We start from the raw sequence: 22,689 nt of genomic DNA on the forward strand, positions 1-22,689 counted from the left end.
TTGACATACCCGATAAGAAGAAAATGTGCTTCATCTTTAAAGATGAATTTTATCCAAAAGTGTGTACTTTTCCATAATTTAACCTCAGTGTTTATTGATAACAACAATTAAAACTCTCTGGTTTTACGGCAAAAAAATGGCGGCAAATTTAAAGTAGCAGTTAATTTTGGGATAATTTTTATTATCCACGATAAGTTTAATTACTGCAAAATAGGTAGGAGACGGTCGGCTCAAAATTACAAAGAAACTCGTATTCACATTTGTGCGGAATTTAAACAGTTATTAACGAAAGGGAATGCTTTCGTTTTTTGTTCTGTCATAAAAATCTTTCACTAAATATTTGGCATCACTTATGAAACAGTTTTTATAATATGAGTTCGATAAAACCACTGCCACAACTAAAGAATACAGCAAGTCATACCAAGAGCAGAACTTATTCTGAAGAAAATTTCATCACGTTGAATTACTCATTACTTGACTCACTTACGTGTCTGGCTTGACTTGAAATGACATCATTCGACTGTTATGTATCAAATATAGGTCTACAGCATGAATCACAATATAAATCAGTATAATATACTTCAAAATACAATATACGAGTATATTGATATAATACCAATATACTCGTATATAAGAATAGAAAAATAGAAGTACATATCTTAATTAGTGTAAGTAATCATTTGGCCGGAATTAAAAAGAAATTCCTATTAGAATGTTCTAAATTTAAACTTTATATCTTTATAAATGTTAAAGTTTTGAAAAACATTCCGGAAATGTTACTGAAAATTTTGTGAGGCTTATCTGTGCAGTGTTAATTAATTTTTTTAAAAGAATCTGAATGATTATGTGTATAAATAAAATACGAAAATTGCTTGGGGAAATGGCCTCTCTGAAAATGTTTTTTGTTAAAAGTAATATATTTCTTAACTTCCACATAATTTTACTTAAACTCCTCAGAGTTTATGTAAGAATAAGGAGACTGAAGTCTTAGGAGTTTTCGCTCTTTAAGAGACGAAAAATTATCTGATCGAAATAGTATGAAATGTAATACAACTGGCATTTTTGCATAAGTTTATATATATATTTTTTTCGTCTTTAAGTTATGAAAAGACCTTTTCTTTTTCCTGTTTAGTCTCCGGTAACTACCATTTAGATAATACTTCAGAGGATGAATGAGGATGATATGTATGAGTGTAAATGAAGTGTAGTCTTGTACATTCTCAGTTCGACCAATCGAGATGTGTGGTTAATTGAAACCCAACCACCAAAGAACACCGGTATCCACGATCTAGCATTCAAATCCATGTAAAAATAACTGGCTTTACTAGGACTTGAACGCTGGAACTCTCGGCTTCCAAATCAGCTGATTTGGGAAGACGCGTCCACCACTAGACCAACCCGGTGTATGAAAAGACCTATTGCAAGGAAACTTTACTCAAAAGTTGTGTTATATTTATAATTAATAATAAGAATTTGTTTTTCACAATTATTAATTTTATACTTGTCGGACTGCGAGTTAAGGGGACTTGCATCTGTTCGAAAACGTTAACTTCTTATTCTTCCTGAAAGGTAGAACGCGTTTCGAACATCGCATTATTTAAATTCTGCTATGTTAATAAAGTAGTAAATTAAATTTTGCCGATGATAATAAAGATTCGGATGGTTGAAATATAAACACGAATCTGCGATTATATCCGTGCGGTATCGAAAGGATTAGATTTCTCGTCGTAAGATTTCTTTTTCTGGTGTGTAATTAACGATATTATCTTGTTGAAATATCATAGGGGATAAATTTTTGGGTGTTGGTGGGTCGACGAAATTGTTGTGTAGGGTATGTCACTCGGTGGTAAAAAGTAACTGAAGGTTTTTTGTATTAAAAAAATAACGCTTTCGTTCGCATAACGCGGTTGCAAGAGCGATTAAAAGCGTCATGGTGAATTTGAAGACAGTTTTATTAAAATTAATACTGTCCGATTTACACTGAAGATGTATGTATAGTGTTGGGTGTGTATTTTTTCTTTAATTTTTTAAATATTTTTTTTGAAATAATAAATTTGAGTATTATAGGGGTGCTGTATCATAAATGCCTGCCGTGTACAGTTCATAATTTTTATTAGTATTCATAAATAAGTTTTGTTACTGCGATAGCGATTGTTTGAATATTATGTCGGACGTATTTTCATAATTTTTGTTTGTTTGATTTCTTATTTTAATAAAAAGAAGTACTTATATTTAGGATTATAAGAAGTACTTAACATAAATTCTTTACTTGCAGAATGCTATCATATTTTACGTTATCTCAATTTTATGTAGCACGTTGATAACTTATTCTAAAAATACCAGCCGTTAACTTATTCTTAATTTCTTTTTAGTAGTCTTTTATAAACGCTCGTTGTTTTTAATAATTTCTCAGAACTAACTTTTTTTCTATAAATGACAAATAATTGTTACAGACTAGAGATTGAAGAATACTGTATCTTCCAGATAGTTAATTTTCATGAAACGAGTATATTTTCGTAATTATGTTTTGCTAATTATCATTTGCTTGAACGTGTTGGGTGGACAGTATATTTACACATTTGAGTGCAATGAAGTAATAATTTTTTTTTTAAATTATGTACACAGATAACGTACGCTAACGCCAAGTGAGCGAACTAACGAGCGATCTAAGTTTGATTTGTTTTTTTTTTTTATTCTATAAGTGGTGTTTCAGTTTTCAACCGGTCCTATTGTAGCGGTATCCGGCACTGTTGGAAGATTTTCTTTTTGCAGTTGACGTTTTGAATGTAAAAAGAAAGTTAGTTATAATCAAAAGCCTTTAACATGTCTTTTCTGTCATCCCACTTAAGAAACGTTTTATTCCTTTGTGGTTCTTGTTAGCTCTTGCGCACGTGTGTGTGTAGTGTGCATTTATATATTTAGTTTCTGTAATAAGTTCTGAATAAGTCTGAAAAACTGTAAAACACCGACTTAGAAAATAAGACATCAGTACGACCTATAATTATAATGACAATTAATTTATTGTTCATTATTATATATTGTATTTATACATAACACATACTTGCACACCGTAATACGTGTGCCAAGTGTACGAGTGTATCATACATGATCACGCCGCCGATTGATTAATATGACGTAAATTTATTAAAAGATATTAATAAAACTTCTCTAGAATATTTTGTACAATAATCATGTACAATATATAACGTATTCGTGATAAATAACCATTCGTTATCAAAACCGTACTTCTATGGTATCAGTTATTTAATGAAATTAAATACCAAAATATTCTTTAGAAGAATAATAATCCGTTTAAAAATTTACGTTTAAAAAAAAAATCATTTATAACTTTTACGTATTTAAAATGGGTCGGTAAGTAATTAAATTCTATATATACATTTTTTAAATTACCATATTTTTAAACGGCGCAGTATTTTCGCTCGGAATACTTTTATATTCATTATAATAGAAAGCTTTCCATTATTTTTACGTTAGTTAGAACAGGTAATTGATTTTGTTTATAATTAGTGGAAACGATTTTGACTAAACTGACTGACGTAAACGATAACTATTTTTACGCCCCTGGCATGAAGGTTTCTCCTATCGGGTGAAAACATTTTGTGTAATGTTTCCCCTTAAAAAAAGTACATTAATTTATTATTTTGCATAATCTATCTTAGTTGTAGGCCGTTAATCATAAGGTTAAACGTACAAGGTATAAGCGGAGTTAGGAAGAATAACGTTTTCTGTAAATACTAATGTTTATTTTTCAGCCGTTTCGTGCAGCGATCGGAGTGGTGTAGTTCGTAGAGCAAAATACTGATTGCGTTTCGTCGGGCAGGCTGATGAGCAACAGTGTATTCAGCTCTATTACAAAAGTAAACTAAAATCGCTTCATTACTCACTTTCGTAGTGAGCCTGATACGAGATGGGACGGGACGGTTGTTATTCTTGGGAAAGTTTATGCCGTTTCTTAAGTGATCTGAGTACGGTTAGGTCGTATAAGGATTCAGTTATTGAACGTAACGTATGTGTACGTAGCTCTTTTGGAATAAATATTTAAAACTAATGAATTTTGTTTAATAAATTTTGAAATATCCTATATTTAAAAAAAAAAAATGTTTAAGTTATTTTGAAATAAAGTGCTCTTCCAGAATGGTGGACGTGGTTTTTGTTTCATATACCCATTTTATAGCTTCGGTTCAATTCGGATATGAAAGTACTGCACTACGTTATTCCAGACTTACTTTTTCCTAATTATTTAGCAAATAGTACAAAGGAAAATTAGCAGTACGGGTAAATGAATCTAAATCCTTACAAGTTATTTGATTACAATTAAGGCGGTGGGGCGTTGCATTGCAGTCGTGAATGGAATCTCTAGATTAGTAAACTACATCCAGATGAATGGTATTGCGGTCTAGAGCCGGTTCTTGTTTGTCTCATTGTCGGTTAAAATCTAGATCTTAAGAGAGTTACCTAATTTTACTTTAACATTCTCTGATATTTTTTCGTTAATAATTAAAAAAAATAAATTTTATAATTAAAAAAAACTAATTAAAAAAAAGGAAAACGTATAAAAATGATATGTTTTTTAATCTATGTATTCCCTTTAATATTAAACACTCATTTTATTGTGCTATCAACGCTTTTGATTGTATTACGTGTACTAAAGAGAATTAATATCGAAAACGTCTCAGATTGCTTAGTTCGTGACTTCTTTCATCTTCAGTGAGATCTTGTGAAATTTAATCTGGAAATGATTGAATTTGTTTTAGTTAAGTTATTTCTATTATTGTGACTCCTTGTGTACATGGTGATGTGTTTAGGTATGCATAATGTACGGTTATTATTCGGTAAATACTTATTTTTAAAAAAAAAATCGACATGAACAGAATGGACTTATTTCATATAAATTGTTTTATGTAAATTAATACTATATATTATTTTACTTGTTATGCTGTATAAATATCTCTAACAAAAATCATACGGTGAAGATAGGTGCATCAAAGATTATAATATGTACACATGCCGGATCGTATCTTCACTATTAATAAGATTTCTGAAAATCTATACGTTGTGTAATCTTACTGATATTACCATTTAAATACTGGTATGGATAATCTCCGAATTTAAGTCACTTTCATGATTATTCGTTGCACGGATCGAATTTTGATCTGTCATAATCGTTTTATTTTTTCTATCAATTTCAAGACCTGCAGCGTTTTAAATCGAAATAAAGTTCGAAATTGTTTTTTTCACCTTTCAAATTCAGTATTTCATTTTTTGATCCGTCAACTGTGTTTCTGTTTTGCTTATTTTTTCAACCGCCGGAAATTATGTAATATTCGAAGACTTCGATTAAATCGTAGGATCCATAATCAAGGGGAATTCATATAATCACCGGAATTTGCTTGACATTGTAAAATGACAATTCTAAAATTACCTTCTTTTAAATTACAGTTAACTCTTATTACGTCCATCGGTGCATTAGTTTGTCTTATTTTCTGATGCATTTATTTTATCAGTCAGTACTTGCAATTTGGAATACAACAGCTGAGTACGATGTACCTGTTTGTAAAGTTCGTAACATCCAGTAGATATATTAAAATTATATTTGTACGATATTGTTATTAAATTCTTTTATTAATACTAAAAACGCAAATGTAAGTTTATCGGGTATATCTTTCATTTACCGGAAATCACTTCCAATTCTTGAAAGAATCTGCGTGATTAGCGACCCATAATGCAATTTCATGATAATGAAATGTGAAACGATATTGTAGTACGTATTTAGTATAGAGAACTAAAATCCTTACTGTTGTAATATCCATGATAACGAGTTTTATGTAATCTTGTATCAATCGTTCAAAACTTTTTCCGTACTCATTTGAAAATAACTTCATCGTTAGCTTGATATCTCAAATACGATATGTAGTTTTTATCATTTTTACCGAAGGATATTATTTTTGCCAAAAATAAATTAAATTAACAAAACATTCTTTGTTTTGAAGTAAAAATAACAAACAAAAATAGCCTTGATATGTACCGATATTATTTTACAAATTTTTGCTAAGTTCCATGAAATTTATACGTTTTGTTCCTGGACCAGTTCAAACGTTTTAGTGCCCGATTCATATGCGCATAAACTATTATCATACACTGTGAATGTTATTAAAAAGTTGAGATTGTAAACAATAAACAATAAATTTTTATTGATTTATGTTATATTTCTGCCGTATTGATGTTTTTGTGAGGTAGTTTGAAGAAAAATATCTTTGTGATTTTATTTTATTTCACTTTTTAAAAATAATCTTTTGTGCAGTGTTTTTTACGGATTAATTTCTATTATTTGTGTTTAATTTAGTTTAGATAAAGTGTCAAGTATGTGACTTTTATTATCTATTTTTTCATTAACTTTTATTGTCCTTAAAAAAATAATATTTATTTTAAAATTCGACATATTAATTTATTTTTTTAGTAGAACAAGAAATTTTCCATACATTTTGTTTAATTTTGAAATTTAAACATTAAAGTTAATTGTGTTTTTATTAATTTGTAACATTTTATTAAATATGTATAAAATATTTTATTTATTTATTTAATATTCTAATACAACATCATCGGCTAAGGGTGGCGGTCTAATTTTATTAAATATTTGTTGAATGTTATTGGCTTAATAAAATATTAAAACGTAGTTGTATACTCGGCTTCGGCTCGCGCAGTCCTCAAATCTTCGTCAAAATTTTCTGAAGGGGCGGAAATTCGTCATAGTGTTTTGATAAAACTTAATCAGAGTTTACATCAAGTAATCTTTCATCTACTTTCGTAAAATTTACAGATTACATAAAAAGACGCGAAGAGAGACAGACCAGTCGATGTGGTCGGGCAGGCAGAGGTTGAACTGATTGTTTGCACTATTCTTTTTCAAAATACAAGTAAAAGCATGTCCCAGTTTATAAGAAAAACATAATCAAGAGTTAGTGACAATCGTTTCTTCATTCGGTCAGGTGGCACCAGTGGCCTCCCACAAGAGCGATTTTCATAGCGGTAAAAGTAGTTTTACTAGAGTTCCACATAATGGCCTTCAAACACATTTTTGCAATGTCGAGTAAACAGAGCTCTTACCCCGAGAAGCTTACATTTTCCTGTGTAAAACGTAGATATCTAATAATGAGAGTAAAGATTTTTCAAAATAAAAGCATTTTAAACGCACCGATTTTCCTTTTTTGAAGGTGTATACTATTATCAGTCGTTTTTCTACAATAAACAAAATAATTGAGTTTCTGTTTTTATTGAATCTTGTAACATTCTGTTGCTTAGGAGAAAAGCCATTAAAATGTTAATATTTAATATTTTTTTAAAAAGCCAATTTTGGATTTTCCTGAATGTTTGCCTTTTTTTTACACCGAATAAAGATAAACGTGGTTGATTCTTGAACATTGCCCTGTTCTTTACAAAAGTTGTAAAATTCCACTAAACCTGATAGCCAACTGAAAGATGATAGAACTCACGAAAACTCTCCGGTAATAGAAAAAGAAGACTTCACTACAAAAATATTGTCGTTTGAACATTACGTGTTTTTACGAATATGCACTACTTAGAACATATTTCAAATGCAACAGTATTTATTCTTGCACAGCGCTGCCTAACGTTCGCACAGAAATACACGGAACCTAACATCCACTGCATGTTTCAGCAGGAAGAGATAGATTGAAACTGCTATGTTACTAGCTTTTACCTCTATCTAAATATGAGTTCTATAAAGCAAAATTGAATGAAACCGAATTTTAAAATTTTTATGATATTTTTTCTCTGGTGTTTGACACTAAATTTTATATAACGTCGATAATTTAAACCGACTGGGATCTAGTTTTGGTTAGGATATTCCATGTGTTCATATTTTTGAAAATAAGCTATTAAAATTATAGAGTACTCAAATTAATTGTGGCAAGGAAATAAATACCTACGTATTGTTATTCTACCAAACTTGCAATTTAACTAATATTACTCGATAATTAATAAAAATAAAATTTAGAAATACTGTAAACATACGAGTATGTATGCTACTGAAAAATAATTACTTTTTGAAAAATGAAAAGCCTTAGAAGTAGTTGCTAATTTCTTATCGCACTGTTTTTAATAACGTTGTTGCTACAAGAGCTCTCACTTTATTTCGGCAAAAGGAGTTGTGTAGAACGATTTAGGTTTTCGTACGTACGAACTGGCGAAGATTCTATTTCGTATCGAAAGCATCTGCATAAGTATCATCTAATGTCGAGTCGCTCACCATCATTTAATAATATCGCTATTATCATCTGTAACAATTTCTGTTACAAATTTTACAATTTCATCTCGTTTAACTACGGTAATCCTGTCATATCGGTTTCATTTACTAACCGTTCTTTTACATCATCCGCATCATAACCTTTAAACTTGGTAATCGATTAAAAAAAAATCAGTACTCGAATTTAATATTTGTCGTTCATCGCCCTTAAGTTCGAGTTTGATTATTTATTCCTTTCCTCTGTAAAGGTCAGTATTTTTTCAATGTATTTTGATTCATTAAAACATTATTGCAATAGCACAATTTTTCATGTATTTCACAAAGAAAACGTATGTTTCAGTTTTATTTTTCAAAATTCAGAAATAGGTGTAAAAGACGTAATAGTGATATTGTATAGTATACTGACCCCATACAAGACACCCTCTATGTAACTGTTACGGTCGCCACGCCACCCCTTCCGTACCTAGCCCTAATGGGATTTACTGGAGGTCATCTTCAGTACCTCAGCAATGACATCTTCAGTCAGGCCTCAGCCAGGATGCCACCGATGCGAATGCCACAAGCGACATTCCCACCGGTGTCCTACTTACATAACTTAAAACAAAATACATCTAGCCAAGTATCAAACATGACTGCGACTTTCTAAGAACGAATAAGCTGAACCCTACCTATCCGAAAGGCAAAAATGAGTTCGACACACAACGAATCATAAAACGTAACACAACAACCATAACAAAACAATAAAAATAAATAATGTAATATAACAATATTACATTATTATTATAATATAAAACATAACTAAAGAAAAACGAACAAATCTATAATTAAACAGAAAAAAAGCAGCAACAATGTAACAAACCATAAAACAAAATAACAATAAAACCAAACGGTTTTATTGTTATTTTGTAGCGGAACATCACACCCATTCAGCGATCCTTTCTTTCGCGAAATATGTAATAAAACTTTCTACGATCAACCATTCGGCCCGGGTTTTCCAGTTAACATAGATCAAGCGTTGACCCGGTAATATCAAGCCATTGCTATTCCATCTCCTTTATTTTCTCCGAAATCAATTAATCTGACTTCTTAGTAACATAACGCTGTTGCCTCTCAGACGCAATCAAGACTATCGGATTCACGCCTACGATCACCAAGATCGCCCCCCGTGAAATTGTACGGTAACCACCCGTTACCGTTAGCAATATTAGGCGTTGAGTCCGTAACAAAATATCCCGATAGCTTTTAAATTTTAGCCTATCCGCCCAAACAAGCGCCACATACAACATAATTGCCTTGCAGACGCCCTTATACAAGATATTCATAGACTTAAAATGAAGACCTCAATCAGGATTAATTACACGTCGATTCCGAAGAAGGTATTACAGGCCATACCCGCGACATATTGAAAGTGCTTCTTCAAACTGCAATTTCTCATCAAGAAACACTCCGATGTACTTTATAGTATACTATGCAATATCAGCGATAATATGTAAGGGCGCAAGTCTAATATACAAGGGCCCAATGCTTGTATATTGGCGATTCCAAAATTACTGATGCTGTACATTAATTGAAAATTGCCTCATTTATATTCCCAGTTCTTTTATTAGTTTTTAAAAAGTTTTATTTTTTATACAATATTTTGGATGATTGAACTAAAGAAATTGTTTTCATAATTTTTCAGTTTCATACAAACAATTAGGAAATAAAAGTTATTTTCTTATAGAATATTATGCTTATTTTTTCATGAAAATTTATATCAAATGATGTTTGTCATTATTGCAATATACTTAAAAATTGAAAGAGAATTTTCTTACCTTACTGTTTTATATTTGTATTTTACAAGGTTATATTTAAGGAAAGTAATTTCAGAATTTATTTAGACTAAAGCCGGTTATATTTTATCTTGACTGCTGTGGGTTTATTGGCCTACTCCATTTTTTAAATCTTGTTTTATTTGTTCATTAACGTACTCATTTGAAGTTTTCTTAGAAATTTTTTTTATCATGTTGTAAAAATTTTTTATCTTAATCTGTTTAATAAACCTTACTAAATTTGATTTTAGTTCGTTGGCCTTTAATAAATTAATAATAAATGAAAAATCAATGATAAAACCCCTGAAAGCAATCAATTGCGTGTTTTTAATAATTTTTAATATTATTATTATTATTTTAATTACATTAATTGCAAATTTAAACAAAAATATTTTGCGGGCGATTAATAAGAACAAATTATTGCTCATCCAAGGCCGATGATTAATAATCTATTGAACAAAAATAACATCATCACGCGCATACAGAATAAAACATCTAAAAATAATAAAAAAATTACATAAAATCAGGAGGTCTGTACATTAAATAGTAATTACATAAGTTTAAGTCTCTTAAAACCAGTTTTTCTATCTTGTTACAAATTTGTGCCAAATGATTTGAGTTATGGGGAGCGACACCGGTATATCAACGTTAAATTTTGTTATTTTCTGTTTTAGTCTCGAAATATTGAAACCTGAAAAAATATTTTTTTTTAGTTATGAATCACAGGACATTGAAGATGCGTGTAATAATGGTATTCGCTTGGGAACGCTCACAAATTTCGATATTGAATTTTCTAGACGATCCCCAAAGCCGGACACTAAAGATCAAAACGTCTTTAATATGTATTTATGGGCTCATCTTCGAAGTGGGTGGGTGAGATTTAGGCCATTCAACCTTTATATCCAAGTTAGTCTGACTTGGATACCCCGCCCTAGGGGTTAGAGGCAGGCAATGAAAAGATCTAACCGGCGGGCTGACCTGTCGGACTAGACTTATGGCCGGCGGACGGGGAGGCTCGTTTGACTAGAAAACCCCCTCGGCTGTGCTTTGCTTAATTGTGGATCCAGCCCGGGGCGGGTAGGGTGAAAAAAAATCCTTTATATCGAGAGTTGGTTTTCAGCTTTGACTCATAGTGGTTGACTGCAGTTACGCTCAGTACTCGAATTCGTTTTTCAGTTTACCGTGCTTACTTTTCGTTTTGTTTTGTTATTTTGTTCGTTAGTTGTTCAGTTTTGTTGTTTTTGTTTCATTTCGGTGTTTCGTGTCTGTTTTTTGATTAATTTTACTTTTTTTGTGTTTTGGCCTAATTGGGTAGCCATATTATCCGTTTAGGCTATTGCGTACAACTTTGTTTCTGACGTTTCCTTAATTTTCCCGTGTTGACGGGTTACTGGAGGGCTTTTGCGACACGGACTATTAGTTTTGGTATAATTAGGACTTTGGCTTAGTTGTTGTTTGTTTACATAAGATCATCTGGTCTTTGTTTACATTGACTTTGGAATTTTTTTCCCCTTGTTTTTGACTTCGGATTTTTTTTGTACGTTTTACTGTTATGTCTGATCCCGAAGGGTTACAGCCCACCCCCCGGTGATGGTTTTTTTTGCTCCTGCTGGGAAACGGATGCCTAGCAGGAGGAGAAGAGCGGCCCGAGTACCTCGGGAAGAATTTTCCGGGGGAAGTGAGAGTGACCGGTCTGTGGGTATGGATGTGGAAGCGCGCCGGACATTGGAAACTTTCCGGTTGGAGGCCAAGAGGAGAGAGGATAAATTTGTGGCGAAATTAATTTGACGGCAACAAGCGTCAGCTACCTCATCTGTTAGGCTTAGTGACGATACTGGGGACGCTAGCGACCCAGAGAGAGATTTCCTACAACTATTGGAGACGTCTAGTGTAGATACGAGTGAGGGGGGCAGTGGCGAAGCGGCGGCTTCGGCTCTCTCCCGCGGTACTAGGGGATAAGAAGTTGCACGTCGATAACAAGGACTCGTTGACCTCCACGGACGGGGCGGTGGCTGATGTGTCTGGCTGGGGTAGCTTACTTCTCGTCACATCTTGCACTGGCGAGTGCGGGTTCATTTATTGTTAGTTGCCCGGGTGGTTAGGGTGCCGCTCGGACAGTATGATTGGCCGGAGGTAGGCGTGCTTGGCACCGAGCCCCGGTTAGAGTAGTTCAATTATCAAAGGCGGTCGTGCTCGGGAGGGTTATTTTCACTCTCCCGGGTACGATTTCACTAACTTAGCCTGGCGATTTGTTAAATTGGATTGCACTTATTAAGGGGCAAATAAGTGAATGTTAGTTGCAGTCAACTTAGCGTTAAATCCAAGCGGTCCTTAAAGTTGAAGCTGAAGTGGGAGACTAGAGGTTATACTCAGCTCCGGAACGGACCAGACCTGAGGTCCTCTGGGACATTTTAATTTGCACCTTTTCCGGGTTTATCAAGGTCCACAATATTGAATTAAAAATCTATGTTGTTAACATTACAACTCTCGTAACCAGTTTTTGCAGTACGCTTCTGTCTATAAGTCGTGTCCTGGAGCGTTTTTGTGATTGATTTCTTTGTTGACACTATAGTCATAACGTACCTTTATATGTAGTGAAAGTTGTAGGTAACGACATTTGGTAAGGAGCTTCTAAATACTCAGATATATAGTTCCTTCTGCAGTACTCGGTTTACAAAGGAAAGATTGAAAGTACTACGAAAAATGTTCAACAATCTCTTTAGTCATTTCATTATTATTTTTGTCCGAGTACAGTTTGTTTTATATAGGGGTGGTATACTATTATATGGTCTTTTAAATTTCGTTTGGTTTTGATAAATATCCTATACTTTCTGACTCCATAGGTATGTCATAATTTTTTTAAGTACCTTATTTTTAAAATTTTAAATCACTAGTTTTAAATTTGAGGTTCATTGTAAAACCTTGTTTTATCTTCGGTAACCACGCATTTCGCCACGTACACCTCAGTCTGTCTTTTTCTCTTACAAAAAGTGGGTATTGATTTTCAGTTTTGGTAGTGGTATTAATTTTGGAATTAATCTCCACGCCAAAGATTGAATTGCTGCTGTCAGTCATGCGATCAATTCATGCAATAAGTAAAAAATTATTCCGCGAAGTCTCTCATATGTGTTTGCTTGGATTATATTTTATTTTTTCGAATCTGTGAGAAAATCCAATGATGTATATGAAAAAAAACCATTGATAACGTAATTATGCATATAGGATAATTAGGTTATCAAAACCTTTCATCCTGACAAATCCAAATCATATCTCTACGTAGTTTTCAAAACTTTTTAAATTCTGAATTATTTTTAAAAAAGTAACAAAAATCTCAAAATTCTACGTTTAAGTAGCCAAGTTATATCTACCGTACGTCAAATTTTTGTAATGTAAGACACACGAATTTCCGGGTATATCGGATCAGTCAAACAGTACGTGATTATTAATGCTAAGTTGTGGCCGTCTCCGAACGGATTGCCAGATTTGTAAAAAGTCTTTCGCACAATAAATTTTATTTATTTTACATAATTTTATTCTTAGCATTTACTGAAAAGTAAATTACCGCCAAATATTTTATTATAATTCGACGTTATTATGTCATACGACATGACATTATTATTTCTGATTGCTGGCTTTTTAGTGATCACAGTTAAAGAAAAAAAATGGTCCGTTTTATTTTTAACAATATCGGATTTTCAGTAAATTTTCAAATAAATTATTAAAATTTTAAAATTTATGTGCAAATCAAGTTATGTCATTCGCAATCATAGTTTGCTTTAATTAGAAGTAATATGTTAAAGCGTTAGAATACGATTGTGTGAAACTGCAACTAACCGATGAACGTTAAAAAGTTTTTTATTCTTCGTAGTTTCTTTCGGTATAAATTTATATGCGAGTTAACATTATGGACGAAAAAGATGTGCGGTAATTTTTTTTATAAGATTTATTCATTTTAAGGCGATTTAAAAATTATTAAAATTATAAAGTATATTAATTAATGTAGACCTGATTCTGATGTAGAACAGTAACATCGGTCTGTGGGTTTATTCTTTAAAATTCACACACATACAAGCGCAAACACACACACCAGATGTCCAGATGTTAAGTTGGTTGGACTATACTAAATGGCTTTTATGAACTTCTGACTATCAGAATGTTAGCGATTGCATATTTGTGTCTTTAATACTTAGCTGCCGATACACAGTTAATGAAATCAAAAAATATTTCTTTTAAAATATGTATAAATTTTCCTAAAGTAAATTTGTTTGGATGAACATCTGCACTGATAACTTGCTTTTAACGTTTAGTAACATTTTTAAGCATTCAAAATAAGGTTATGTAAAATTAACCGAAATATATTTCAAAGTTTTATTTTTTGTCTAGTTCCTTTGAATTAAAAGAGCAAAAAATCCTTATTTTACATCGTGCCAACAATTTTAAAAAGATTGATGAAAAAACGTTACGCAATGTCGGCTATACGAACACGAAACGGTTTCTTTAGGTCAGGTTCTAGAATAAAATTGACGTGGATGAATCGCGCTTGCTGGATATTTTTAGGTGAATTGTCTGTTTAACGATACGTAAATCGTTTTCAATTAAAAAAAATATATATATTAAAAATTATTGTGACTATTATGATTTTCAGAATTGTTGCGGTATCGTTAATCGATAAACGTAAAACAGAAATTGGGAAAATGAAAAATTAATCGTTGACGCAGTGAAACATCGTATCTTACGGGCTAGAAGTCACAAAAACAATTAATTAAGAAAATAACATATTTTAAAACGAGCAATCAGTGTTTCTCACTGATGAGAAACATGTTTTTAAAGACAAGGTTCACATTTTATTTATGCACAATAATTTGATTACTAAAAGACAAAGAAATGCTACTCGATAAAGTTTTTCTTTTATTAAAATATTGAGAAAATAAAACATTTTTTTTTTCTATTGTTGGGGAATCTTTTTTTTTGTAGCGATTGTCGACTTCTAGTGAAAATAATAGTTTTTGCTTTGGGTTTTGTGCTAGTGTTTATCGTATAATCTAATGATGTCATTTTTAGTTAAAAAAGGATCTCGCAAAGTTTTACGATTTAACCCCAGGAAGACGTCCGCTGTTAGGAACAGCTTCTTCCGTACCTCAACTGTCCCTACCGTAACTGCTCTATTGCCCTTAATAAAATAGAGAAAACGTTTCTCTATTGTAATTTTATTCACGGTAACGTCAGGAGCTAAGCGTGTTCTCGCTACCTCGTTTACGGCTCGCTTACCATACATCTAGTGATTGCTTCGTAGCTCTGATTAAAAAATTAAATAAAATTAATATGTGATCGCTGCTTAACTGTTATAAATTAAAAATTACATTACGGTTTGAAACCTCCCCGGTGATGAAGTGCCCCGTCTTCACTTACTTATTCTCCTAGTGAAAATATTTTCATTCCTAAGGTGACGATCGCTGAATATATTATCTTACAAATCTAGTGTACAGCGACGGTGCTGCTTAATGAACAAAAGTTTTCAGGCACAAACATTTATTTATTTTAAGTAAATCGAAGAAGTTTAATTAAAAGGCAGTCCACCGACTAGACTTCCGATTCGGCTACTTATGATGAATTCTCTGCTAAATAAAGACGGTTGAATTATACCGTGTTTATTTCTAGTTTAAACTATTTCGTGGGTTTTCTTCGATAACGTACGAGTGGAAACGATTCATCAAACACAAATAAAATTTCTCAATGTATAAGGTGTAAGCCGTGCGATGTTGATGACAGGTCATTTATCGGGGAAATGATTTTTACCGAATGTCTGTAAAATTTTACATTCCATGTGTTTGTATTTATAAATCACCAAATAATATTTTTATTAAGGTAACCCGCCATACGGTAATTTAATATTACCTATTGTGCAGTATTACGTACAACCTTTTGCTTAGAATTAAAAATTTTTTCAAGTACATCCCTGTCATTCATTAATATTACATCCATAACCCGCTTTGAATTGTATATAAATCTGCTAGGTAAAATGTTGTATGTTTTATTGTCTGTTACTGTCGGTTACCTTAAGAAAAATAAAAGCAATTTTAATTATAATATTATCTGATATTTAGTTTATTTCAAACAGAGGAAAAACAATTGCAAGCAAGTATTGTACTCGTTTAATGACATTTTAAAACAATATTAAATTTACTTCTGTTATTTTACTATTCAAAGATTTTCCGTTCATTTTTGTATACCTTAAATTAATTTTATTTTAGTACGGATAAAAAAAAATAATTTTCACAGACCATTATTTTGTCATTAAACGATCGCTTTGTCTACCGATTCGTTTGGTTTTTTTTTAATTCGATGTACTATCATTTAAGTCGTTCTGGATGATATTCGTATCTCTAATTGTTCTTACGTCGCAAATCTAGATTATTGTTAGAAATCTTTTGTTCCTAATTATGAAGCGTAATATATAACAGCTCGTTCAGTTATCACTTGCAGATGCCTTACGTTAATGAAAACCGTAAATTACAAGTTAGTCTCTTATATAAGATGTAAGCCTTGTAATTATTGATCCTGTTATAGTAATAGTAATAATTCGAATCATGCCCTGCCTATTCAAATGCAGGGATGGCCTCCTGTACATCGAGACAGGTAATGTTTTAATTGTACTTCTTTTAAAATGATTTTTAGTATATATTTTCTAGTTACTGATGTGTGCCGGTTAGTAGTGCATGAGTGGATGTCTTATAATACGCTTATGTATGTGTGCGAGTATAATCTGCATGTTTTATTAATGAAAGATATTTTACTATAGAATTTCGTACGACCTATCCGCAAACAAACAAAACGTGTTCCTGCATAAATAAACAGAATTTTAACGTTACCGTTCTTTGGCTATACAATTATCCGGTTTTAATAATTGCTCTTTGATAAATGTTTGTTTGTCAGCTATCTGATATATATTCTTTACAAATAAAACACAATTATATACAAATCTTTCGACTTAACCGATTTATAGTTAGATATAAAGTAGCGTGGTTACTCTTAATTCACTGCTGTATGTATAGGTCTACTTAAGATAGATAGATAAATTAGGTAGAAAAGGCCTGTCTTTTCTCGGATAAGCATTTAAGATTTTGGCTTCTTCTGCAATCTCCGGATAGAAAATCTAGAGTCCTTGGAAATTTTCACTGGCACGCAATAAGCGGGGTCGTTATCACTCTTAGCCTTAAAAAGAGAGGTAGCCCTCATGATGTCCTGATGAAATCAGCGGGGCGTTAACAACTTTCCTCGATATTTTCCGAAAAAGAAAAGGGATAAGAATAAGTTAAGAGGAAGGGGATCAACTCATAAAGGAAATGCCTTCGATCAGGGTTGTTCGGTATACTTTACCGCCTTATCCACGACCAATCTAGACCGATCTGGTTTTTTACATAGAACTCTTTTTAACCCGAATATAAAAAAAAACCAAATAAGCAAATAATGTACCGTATAAAAAAAAATTATATATAAAAAAAAAGGAAAAAAAAACAATGGATTTTTATATTCGTAACACGGATTAATTTAAAATGAATTCTTTCAGTGTACGTATTACTTTTAACTCTTTATTAAAATGAGTATCGTTCAATTATTTACAAAATTTTCTGCTCTGTAGCCTTTTGTCAGCATTATCGGCATAAGTAATACGGATGTAAATTTCGAGTTGAAAAAATAAAATTTTTCGGAAATGGTTTTAACCCATATTAAGATCGTTGACTGGGCAAGTTCTGAAAATTTCCTTTGAATAAGAAAAAGCTGTATTTTAGAGATCTGAAAAAAATGTACCCTGCAATGTGTTCAGTTAAATACTATTATATTTTCTTACACTAAAGAAGAAGAAGACCTTAGTTTAACGGAAAAATCTACAAAACGTTAATTCCACAGTTTTGGACTATTTTCACTCCCAAAGTGTGATAATAGCTTTACCGCATTAAAGCTGCCATCGCGGAATAAAGGAAACGTCGTCGGGTATATAAATATTTATCATCCACTAATACCGTAAAATGTTATATACGATTTCAATCGGATTTAGCTCCTTATTTCCAACAACTAGAAATTACAATTTTTAAAATGTACATTGTTCGTTTTAGTCGTAATGCACATCAATAATTGTTTTGTTAATATTTTCTTAAATTCTGAAGCAACATAATGGTGGTATAATCGTAAAATGGGTTGTTTTCTTGGAAAATAATTTTAAAACGAGTCACGATACGACAATTTGTTGTATTGCCGTACCCAAGAAAGCTTGAGTAAATAAATGTAAGGACTACCAAGGGTAGAACAAGGGAAGGACAGTTCAACAGTTAATGACCAATGCAGTTTCTCAAAGAGCCCGAGTATAACACCTCCGTTTAATTTTCAAAGGTACACTGAAGTAGAATAAGGCCAGTTGCATATTGTGTAATATGTAGAATGAAGTAAGATATTTGGAATATTAATTACGGGTTTACGGTGTAATCTATCATTTTTAATATCAATATGTTTAGAGATTAAAAAAAAATCCCTTTCGGCACGCCGGACGGCGGAGGTAAATTTCACCGATGCTAAGTAGGGCATAAAAAAGATTTCCACCTTTGAGTTAAGAAAAACTTCAAATTTACTCAATACGACAATGGTTACATATTAAAACGTTTCACATGTTTAGCATACGATAAGCCCTATCTTACAATTCCAGAATGACTATTTTGGTTATTCCTTGCCGTAAGGGTTATATATCAAAAATTGTTTCAGACAAACGTTTTAGGTAATGTTTAAAGGACCAACGACCTTAAAACCGATTCGATACCTTTAAACCGATTTAAAGGACCTTTAAACCGATTCGATACTGTGCCTATTAAGCTAGGTATGATTCCTTTTGTCTTCGAAAATGTATTTTTTCAATCACCTGGGCCAGTGGTTGGTGATATAGAAAAACATCACTTAGATAAGTTGTAGGCCCTTATCCAAAGAATAGTAGGAACTTTAAACGAATTCGATATTTTACTTAATAAAAACGTTAAAGCGATATTTTGTTTTTTTCGAAAAATCCCTCCCATTTCCACCCCCATGGTTCGATTTTGGCCGTTAACGAACTTGACTGTGATTTTGGAACTAGTTATTTTTAAGGAACAATTTAAAAGTGATTGGCGCAAAACGGCAGTTGTGTCCACAAGAAAGGGAAATATATATATATATTGTTAAGTTTTAGAGCTAGTATGGACTGTATTTTGAAATAATGAAATAAGATAAAACGTATTCTTCTTGAATAATTGAATTTAATCTGTCACATTAGACATTTTTTGAATATTGAGAAATACAAGTTACATTAGACTGATGAATAAATGACACATTCGTCAGAATAATACCATTGAACATTATCAATTAAAACTATAAGCCACATTAGACGTTAGACTTTAAACTAATTAAAACTAGTCACATTAGACTGCGAATGAAATGTTACATTAAACAAATCATGACCGCACTGAGTGGGATTCGGCACTCGAATGTTCGTACGAGACTAACTCACCGGCCAGCGCTAGTAGATGTTAGAGTGCAGCACCAACCGGCTCAACATGGAACGGAACATATATGTCGGAGAATAAAGTACAGTGGAGTATCTTCCGACAAAACGATGAGAATATTCTTTAGAATATCTGTATTTTTAGTAGTTTTAAGAAATGTACTATTACTTGTAATATTTTGTAAAATAAGGTTTAAATTGTTTTATTGCGGTAGGCTTAGGCCTAGGTAGGCACATGGTTGTCAACGTAGTCGGGATCCCAGGACGATAGGGGTATCATAAAATTAATAAGGAAAAGGAAATATGCAGTAGGTATATTATTTGAGAATATTGAGAAAAGGCAGTCTTGCTTTGGAACCCAGATCGAACAGACGTCCTGGTGATCGCGAATTCGTTATTTCCCTGAGCCTCGGTCTATCGCAAGTTGTTTTAATATTATTTGAATTCTAAATTAAATTAATCTTATATTATAATACGTGTACTACTGAGTTATTGATAAGTGATAATTATCATTTGTAATTATTTCATTGTACGAGTTATCTACTCATTTTGATTAATTGAACTTTATTATAATCTTATATATTCTCCACTTGTAATAATAAAAATGAGTGAAACACAAAACGTTGAATCCCTGGCAAATCTCCTCGCCTCTCCGACATCAGAAGTGGGATCGTCTCCATCTGGTCCATCACCTGATCAGTGGAATACATTGTTTGAGTTTATGAAGTGTTGTATGCAAAAGCCATTATCGACAAAGAAAAGTGTTGCGTTACCACGATTTAATCCAGAGAGTGCGGGATCGGATTCTGTTGCTTGGTGCTCCGCAGCAGAACTGTGTCTATTAGAAAATCCTCTTCATCGCGCAATGTGACGTGTTTCAAATGTGGGGTAGCTGGTCATATTGCGCCAAACTGTACGGCTCCAGGTAGCAGCCGTAGCGGTCCAGGGAACAACAAGGAGAATGGTGGCGTCGAACGCCGTGTGAATCTTTGCACAGTTGCAGCTCCTACTGGTATTCTAAACCATCTTGGTGAGTCGTTTCCATATTGTTTTGATTCAGGAGCGGAATGCTCATTAATAAAGGAATCGATAGCGATTAAGTTTTCTGGACGTAGAATTAATGAATTAATAATTTTGAAAGGCATCGGAAATGTTGTAGTAAATTGTAGCATGCAAATTTTATCTATTGAAATTATGGATTTGTTTACATTAGAGATTCTTTTTCACGTTGTCCCAGATGAATATTTGAGTTATAATATTTTAATTGGTCGAGAAATTTTGGGCTTGGGTTTTGAAGTAAATATTTCTCAAAATAATTTTAAAATCTGTAAATCTAAAGTAGTAAATGAATGTAGTAAATTCGAAATTATAAATTTTGATAATTGCAGATACGATAGAAGAAGCGTTTGAAAGACTTCGAGTGGTATTAAAAGTTCTTATAGATGCGGGATTCTCATTTAATTTTTCAAAATGTTCTTTTCTCAAAACATCTGTTTCATACCTTGGGTATGAGATTCAAGAAGGACAAGTTCGTCCAAACCCTCGTAAAATAAACTCTTTAACAATGTTACCCGCTCCAAGGACCGTTACTCAGCTTAGACAGTTTATTGGCCTTGCATCTTATTTCCGACGGTTTGTCCCTAAGTTTTCACAAATCATGAAACCATTATATGCTCTTACCTCAGGTAAAAAATATATTGAGTGGACTGAGACACATGAAAACGCCCGACAAAAAGTAATTCATACTTTGACCAACGAACCCGTCTTAATTATCTTTGACCCGGATTACCCTATAGAACTGCATACCGATGCTAGTTCCGATGGGTACGGAGCAATACTCATGCATAAAGTAGACGGTAAAAATAAAGTTATTGAATACTTTAGTAAAAGGACAAGCCCAGCCGAGTCCAGGTATCATTCTTACGAACTCGAAACTATGGCCGTTGTTAAATCTATTAAACATTTTCGGCATTACTTGCATGGACGACAATTTACTGTTGTAACTGATTGTAATTCATTGAAATCTTCTCAAAATAAGATTGATCTTAATGATAGAGTCCATAGGTGGTGGGCTTATTTACAGGCTTTTCAGTTCGATATAGTTTATAGAGAAGGCAAACGTATGTCGCACGCGGATTTCTTCTCTCGAAACCCTTTGTCCGATTTACCAAAACAGGTTAATAAAATTGAAGAGAAACGCATTAACCTCGCGGAAATATCGGTTGATTGGCTTCTTGCTGAACAACAGCGTGACTCGGAAATTTCGGAAATAGTCACCAAATTGCAAAGCGATGAGCTATCGGAAGATCTCTTAAAATCTTATGAAATTAAAGCCGGTACGCTATACCGGAAAATACAGAGAAAAGGCGAAACCCTTTGTTTGCCGATTGTACCCAGAGCATTTCGGTGGTCCGTCATTAACCATGTACATGAGTCTGTTATGCACTTAGGTTGGGATAAAACACTCGATAAGGTTTATGAGTATTACTGGTTTGAAGGTATGTCTAAATACGTACGTAAATTTGTTGACAATTGTATTACTTGTAAACTCTCTAAAGCTCAGTCAGGTAAAATTCAAGCTGAATTACATCCCATCCCTAAGACCCGCATACCTTGGCATACTGTGCATATAGATATTACAGGTAAATTGAGCGGTAAAAATAATACTAAAGAATACATTATTGTTATTATAGATGGTTTTACCAAATAAGTTTATTTACATCACACCAGAAAAATTGACTGTAATAGTGTTATTAAAGCTTTAAAGGCTTCAATATTTATATTGGGAGTTCCCGCTCGTGTGATTGCCGATCAAGGTAGATGTTTTACTGGGAAAGATTTTAAAGACTTTTGTAAATCTTTAAATATTAATTTACATTTAATAGCTACAGGTACTAGTAGGGCAAATGGTCAAGTAGAGCGTGTAATGAGTACGTTAAAAAATATGTTCACTGCTGTTGAGTCTAATAATCGTCCATGGCAAGACGCCATTGGTGAAGTTCAGCTAGCTTTAAACTCAACCGCGAATCGTATTACCAAATCTAGTGCGTTAGAATTATTAATTGGTAAGA

The 22,689-nt window shown here is 32.7% G+C and overlaps 1 protein-coding gene across 10 annotated transcripts in view; it reads left to right on the forward strand.

Moving 5' to 3' along the window:
• RhoBTB (Rho-related BTB domain containing) overlaps positions 1 to 22,689 on the forward strand; it is a 276,592-nt gene that overhangs the window by 153,454 nt on the left and 100,449 nt on the right. Inside the window, exon 1 of one of the 10 annotated variants that reach the window (XM_075372500.1) lies at positions 16,715 to 16,731. The exons of the other annotated variants lie outside the window; for them this stretch is intronic. The gene's annotated coding sequence lies outside the window, so the exon portion shown is untranslated. Of the gene's footprint in view, positions 1 to 16,714; positions 16,732 to 22,689 lie in introns of those variants that run through there. 10 annotated transcript variants of the gene reach the window in all.

Source organism: Lycorma delicatula, chromosome 1 (genome assembly GCF_047948215.1).
Source record: "Lycorma delicatula isolate Av1 chromosome 1, ASM4794821v1, whole genome shotgun sequence".
NCBI lineage: Eukaryota > Metazoa > Arthropoda > Insecta > Hemiptera > Fulgoridae > Lycorma > Lycorma delicatula.